Raw genomic sequence first — 6,595 nt, forward strand, 5'->3', positions numbered from 1 at the left:
CTTTCTATTGCTGTGACAAAGTACCTGAGAAAATCAGCTTATGAGGAAGGAAGGTTTGTTTTCCTTCAGGGGTTCAGAGGTCTCAGTTCATGGTCACTGGGCCTCCTTGATTTGGACCTGTGGTGAGGCAGGGAATCATGTTGGGGAGTGTGTGGTAGAGCAGAACTGCTCACCCTGCATCAGTTGGAAAGTACAAAGAATAAGCCAAAAAGTCCCAACATCCCCTTCAAAGACACACCCCCAGTAACTAATTTCCATAGGTCCACCTCCTAAAGTTTCTGTCATTTCTTAACAGCTTCACAAGCTGGTGACCACACCTTCCACATACAGCTTTAGGGGCAATGCTTTGTTGTTTATATTATGAAACCAATTTTATGCTTGGGATCAATACAGAAAAGTTACTGGGAAGAGGAAGAGACGGGGTGGGACAAGGAGACACAACGGACTGTAAACATGTTTCAAGATTATGGTACACATGCCTAAAACGTCATCAATACAGTGAAACAGAAATGAGAAAGTCCAAGTCACATTCATTACCATTTGGGGCTACTAACTGTCACTTGCTCAGATATATAAATGGAATACTTGCTCTTGTTCTCTAAAAGTGAGAAAAGAGAGGAAAGCCGCTGGGGAAGTTTGATATTTCTTTGTTTATTCAAAGCCCCTTCCCAGAGGGTAAGACAGTCATTATGGAAAAGATGGCACCTTCGGTTTCAGTGCCAAGTCATGGACGGTGGTGTGGATGGTGACAGGTATGAATGCTGCTCTCCAGGGGTATCCTTTACAGATTTCATTTCCTGAGCTCTGTTTCCAGAGACTTCCTCTCAACCTGTCATTGATACATAGAATTCTTAGACATATTCTGAAAGTCAATTTCCAACAAATTTTTTAAGATAGCAATTTATTATTTCTTTTAAATAATCGTGAATGCTTCCATTCTTGGGATAATTCATTAACATGAGGAAAACTTATGAAATATAAAAAGACTGAACATCATAAAAGAAAGACTGTCCATACTTGCTCTATTCAGAGATAAAAAAAATCTCTGGATTTTTATCCAGAGATAAATATACCACATTTTGGTATATTTTTCAGTGAATACATTTTTCACACAATCTGATTTTTATCACTTATATGGGATTTTGGGTTTTTTTGTTTGTTTATTTTGAGACAGGGTTTCACTATGTAGCCCCAGCTGGCATGGAACCCAATATGTAGAGCATCTGAGGATGGCCTGGATATCATAGAGATCTACCTGCCTCTGCCTCCTGAGGATTAAACACATGTGTCACTATGCCCTGCTCAAGCACTTATGCCTTGAATAATTCTATGTTACTAAATATTTTTTCTTCAGTGCTGTGTTTAAAAATTGTACAATAATATACAATACACCATTTATTCATGTGTTGTAATTTTAAACTAATTTTCCATTGTTGGACACTGAGTTTGCTACCCTAAGTCATTCTAATAGGTATTTTTGTGCTGAGGGCTATTTTTCCCTTGGGATAAATTTCAGGAGCTAGTTCTGTTGGGACAAATGTGATACACTTATTTTTTTTAATTTAATATATTTTTTAATTTATTATTTTTTATTTTATGTGTATGTGTGTATTGCCTGCTTGTAGGTAAGTGCACCTGTGTCATGCAATGCCCGTAGAGGACAGAAGTGGTTGTCGGATCCCCTGGAATTGGAGTTGTGGACAGTTGTTAGCTGCCATGTGGGTGCTGAGACTCGATCCCAGGTCTTCTGCAAGAACAACCAGTGTTCTTAATTGCTGAGCCATCTCTGCAGCCCCGATACAGATACAGTTATTTTTAAAGTCTTGCTATATGTACCCCAATGTTTCCATTAATTATAGATGCTTTGTTCCTCATCCACGGTGCCTCTCATCATGGCCCACATTTCGTCAGCCTCCTTAGGCTGTGAATCAGGTACACACTACAGGGACCTTACCCAGAATCTGAATTCAGAATCCTGAATGTGTTAAGTCAAACACCAAACTGTTATCTATGTGAATAAAAGTCCCTGGAGGGGGGGGGGGAGGCGGAACAAACCTTCCATCTTCAAACTGGACTTTTTCCTGCAAGGCTGATCAACTGACTAGAATTTCAATGAATATGGAGAGTTTGGAATGTTGTAGGTCCAGAGTCGAATTACCATTTATCTTGGGCCATCTTTAGCCCCCTAAACAGCCACTATCTTGCCCACCTCTGTTTCTGATCTAACATCCTGTGACTAACATATAAAAAAATGCTTTAGAATGTATTATCCTAGCAGACCACCTGGTCTCACCAGTCAAAAGGCTAAGAATGTCATCAGATAGCATTCAGATAGACCTGTGGTAAAAAACCCTTCCCTTTGCTGTGACCCACCTACTGTATCCTCCAATGTATTTATTTGAAAAGTGTCATGATTTATGACTTCTTTGTTCTGTTACTATAAAAATGGAAGGCAACTGTTACCACGCTGAAACATGGAATTTGGGGTAAACTGAATCTGTGTTCTCAGGCCATGTTCACTCATATTTGGCTCCAGAATAAACTTTTATCCCCTTTGAGGTGAGAGTTATGCTTTTGTGTTGACATCTACTTGATGACCTGACTTGCTCAGGCACAAGCATTTCAAACAGGTCTACAGTAACTGGAGGTTCTGTTTTCCTGATGATTCTGACTAGTTAAGAATCTGTCATATGATCTAAAATTAACCAAATAAAAATAAATATCAGAAAGAGTGTGTTGAGAAGACTCTTTTTTTGTGAATGTTGTGAGGGGAAACCACTTCCTAGTCTGTAGCCTTGTCACCTTTGTGAGAGTGGCCCACTTCAGCCCAGAGCTGAGGACCTGGGAAGCAGAGTTGAGACTGAACCACTGTTAAATCATGTCTGAAAACAAGTCTTTTTCTGGTTCTTAAAACACATGTGTTCACCAGTGTTTCATGATGTTATTTTTAATCTATTTTCTGTTATTTGCAACCAAAATATTTTAATTAATGTGCTTATATACAGTTTTAATTTTTGACTTCTTACTATTTTATGCATATGAGTGTTTTGCCTGCATGTATGTAAGTGTACCCATGCATGTAATAACCATGGAGGCCAGAAGAGAACATGAGATTCCCCTGAAACTGGGGTTAGACCATTGTTAGCCTCCATGTGGGCTCTAGGAACCGAACCCAGGACCTCTGCAAGAGGAGCCAGTGCTCTTAAACACCAAACCATCTCTCCAGTCTTCTATATATTATTTTAAATAAAGTATCTATATTAATAAATTTTCCATTCCCTTCCAACCCTAATTAAACTCTTTGGGTCTCACACACACACATCTTTTTTAGTACACAGTGAAAAAGGCAGCATGTTGCTCTCTTAGTGTATATTTGTTTGATTAGGGGTAAGGCTGAGAAGGTTTCCATTTATCCTTTTGGTTTTGTTTCCTGCTCTGTTCCGTGGTCATTTAAACTGCATCTACATAAGCTGTTCCTTGCGGAATAAAATGAAAGGCACTTGCAGTTGTACTCCCTGAGATGCACCCATGCTTGTTACCTCTTTTTGGTTCTGGATAGTCTATTCAAAGATATCAGAAATCCTTGAGTTTTTTTTCATTTAAAATCTGTTGCATTGTCTTTCACAGATCCTCCTTATTCAAAGTTTTAAAGAATCCTTTTCCTCTCAATAGAGATGTTAACTTATGTCTCCCTATTCTATATTTTATATTTGCTTCATATTTAAATCTTTTATTGATTTTTAAATTATTTTGTTATATGATAAATCTCTACTTTTTTTTCAACATAATGATAAAAACTAAAATATTTGAGACAATAACCTTCAAATAAAAATGTAACAATGAGCCATTTGTTTTATTTTCCTTAAGTTTATCTCCTGGAAGGTAGGAAAAGTTTTCCTCATTGGTTTGTTATTCAAGGTATGATTTTTTTTTAATCCAGTTTTTATAAGCAGCTTTTATTCTAAATTATATTTTTGCCCATCTGGGGGTGTTGGTGCAATGACTAAGATTAGATGTTTCTATGGCTGCAGATTACTTTTTTTTTTAGGAGAAAGGAGCGTGTCTGTAGCTTTCAAGTTCTATACAAAAGATTCAGCAACTGGCTCACTGTGCCCTATAAATACATTTCACCAACACTTTGTAGTGTGTATTCAAACAGGAAGTAGAGAGGCAGGAACTGAAAGAAAAGCCACTCTGTATCTGCTGTTCAGAGACTAACTGCTGTACTTTACTTTTTCTTTGAATCACAATCTTTTATGTTCCAACCACACAGACATGGAAAAGAAGTTTCAGGCCTTATGGAGACTTTTAAATGAAAAGTTTGAGAGGACTTTGATGTAGAGCAGCTTAATGAGGTGAAAAGATTTAGGTCACCTCTGAGGAACTACAGTGGGAACAAGGGAAATAGCAATAATTTGAGCTCCGGAGAATCTTAGCTGATTAGTATAAGGGACCCCAGGGCTGATACTGTCCCTTTACTGAAGGACTATCATTTTCTAAACGGCTGTGTAGGGCTTGCTTCCTGTTTTGGGTCTCTAAACTTGTGTGGTAAGTGGATGTCATGATGTACCTTTTTCAGAGTGTAAGGGTCTTTACAGAAATGAGAATTCAGTTTAAACATGGCAGAGTCAATAGTTGCCAAAAGAGGCTTTGGAACACTGAAGTGGCTTTTATACATATTTAAAATGTTGACCTCTAAGGTGAGAATGTCATCAGAAGTTGGAGCTAGGGGTTCCAAACTTTCCTGTAATGGGCCATGTTGTCTGTTACAGCTCAGCTGGTTTAGTATGATTATGACCACAGTAACTACATCACTGTGGTTCTGCTTGCATAAACATGTAGGGGTTGAATTAGGCCCCAGGTTTATTTATGGCTTGCTGCTTTCTCATAGAGATTTTTTTTTCTTTATTTTTGTAGAATTCTTTTTTAAAAAATATTTTATTTCTTATTTTTACTTTATGTGTATGAGTGTATTAATAGTCTGTGTGGATGTAAGTGCACCCGTGTTGTGCAATGTTTGCGGAGGTTAGAAGGGGGCATCGAATTCCCCTGGAATTGGAGTTACAGACAGTTGTTAGCCAACATGTAGGTGCTGGGAATTGAACCCAGGTCCTCTGCAAGAGCATCCAGTGCTCTTAATCATTGAGCCATCTCTCCAACCCCTAGAATTATTTTAAAAATATATTTTCTTTAGGCTTGGCATGGTGGCACATGGCTTTAATCCCAGCACTCTGGAGGCAGAGGCAGGTGGATCACTATAAGTTCAAGGCCAGCCTGGTCTACATAGTGAGTTCCAGGACAGCTGGGGCTACAGGGAGACCCTGTCTCAAAAAGAGCAAATATATATATATATAATTTGTGCAATCTTTAACATCTTTTACCAGAGTTACAATGATCTCTTTCTTAAGATTTCAGTTCACATGAGTTCCAAAATTGCTTTAGGCACTCAAGGATAAATAAGGGATAGTTCTTGTCCTTGGAGAGCTGACAGTCCAGAAGAAGCAGGAGGTAAAATTCACAGGCTTGATGGGTGGGATGCACTGGTTCTCTGCATTCCTGTCAGAATGAACTCTGAAAGATCACTTCATCTTTCTGCTGAGAGACATTTGTGTCGTGACAGTATCGGACTGCCAGGTGTGGGTTACACTGCCTTATTTGATTCATCACTTTCATTTTGTACTGTTGCACCCTAAGTTATAACTATGAGCTATGGGCAATGACTGCTACACCAACCACACCTGTTATTCCACTCATGACACTGTCTGCATGCATGGTTCAGGAATGAATTCCCTTCCCTCTCCCACATTCAGAAAATGAGCATCTCTTCTATGAACGCAGCAATGGTAGAGTGGTGCTGAGCTCTTCCTCCCCTTAGAGTTGTTCAAGCAAGATTGGCTAAGATATGGCAGATACAGCTGGAGTCCTGCCCAGATCCTGGCCTTGTATCTGTCTCTAGCTGCCACAGGAGCAGGCGGCTGATGGCACACACCTGCATTTCTCTAAGATGATGAGAGACAACTTGCCCAGAGACACCAAGTTCTGTGATCTAAGCCTCCCAGAATGCTGTTGAGCTTGGAATGCTCCTGAAATCATGTCTGTGTCTCCTTCCTTCCTCTTCCCACTCCTGCTTCTTTTATACCTTTATGTGTTTTTCTTTCTGAAAACAGTCTCCAGCAATTCTTAGAAGAACAGTAAAATAAAGTGACTTTTAAGATTTCATTTTAGTTTACAAGTCTTAGGACAAAAGCAAATATTCATTGGTGAGTAAAAAATAATGAATTTTGAAATCAAGCACCCTTGGGCTCTAGTGAGCTCTCTCTCTCTCTTCACCTTCTTCCCCTCCCCCCATACACACATATGCTGTGCCACTTAGGCAACTTTTAGTCTCTCTAATTTTCAAGTTCCTATAAATAAAATCTGGATTATACTAGGATTTGTCTGGAATTATTATATGGATTAAATAAATTTTGTGATTTTGTGTATGAATTTGGTGCAGTGTCTGACCATAAAATGTTTAGTTGACCGGGTATGGTGGCGCATGCCTTTAATCCCAGCACTTGGGAGGCAGAGGCAGGTGGATCTCTGTGAGTTCAGG

The sequence above is a fragment of the Nannospalax galili genome, unplaced genomic scaffold, assembly GCF_000622305.1.
Source record: "Nannospalax galili isolate Female #2095 unplaced genomic scaffold, S.galili_v1.0 scaffold764, whole genome shotgun sequence".
In the NCBI taxonomy this organism is placed as follows: Eukaryota; Metazoa; Chordata; class Mammalia; order Rodentia; family Spalacidae; genus Nannospalax; species Nannospalax galili.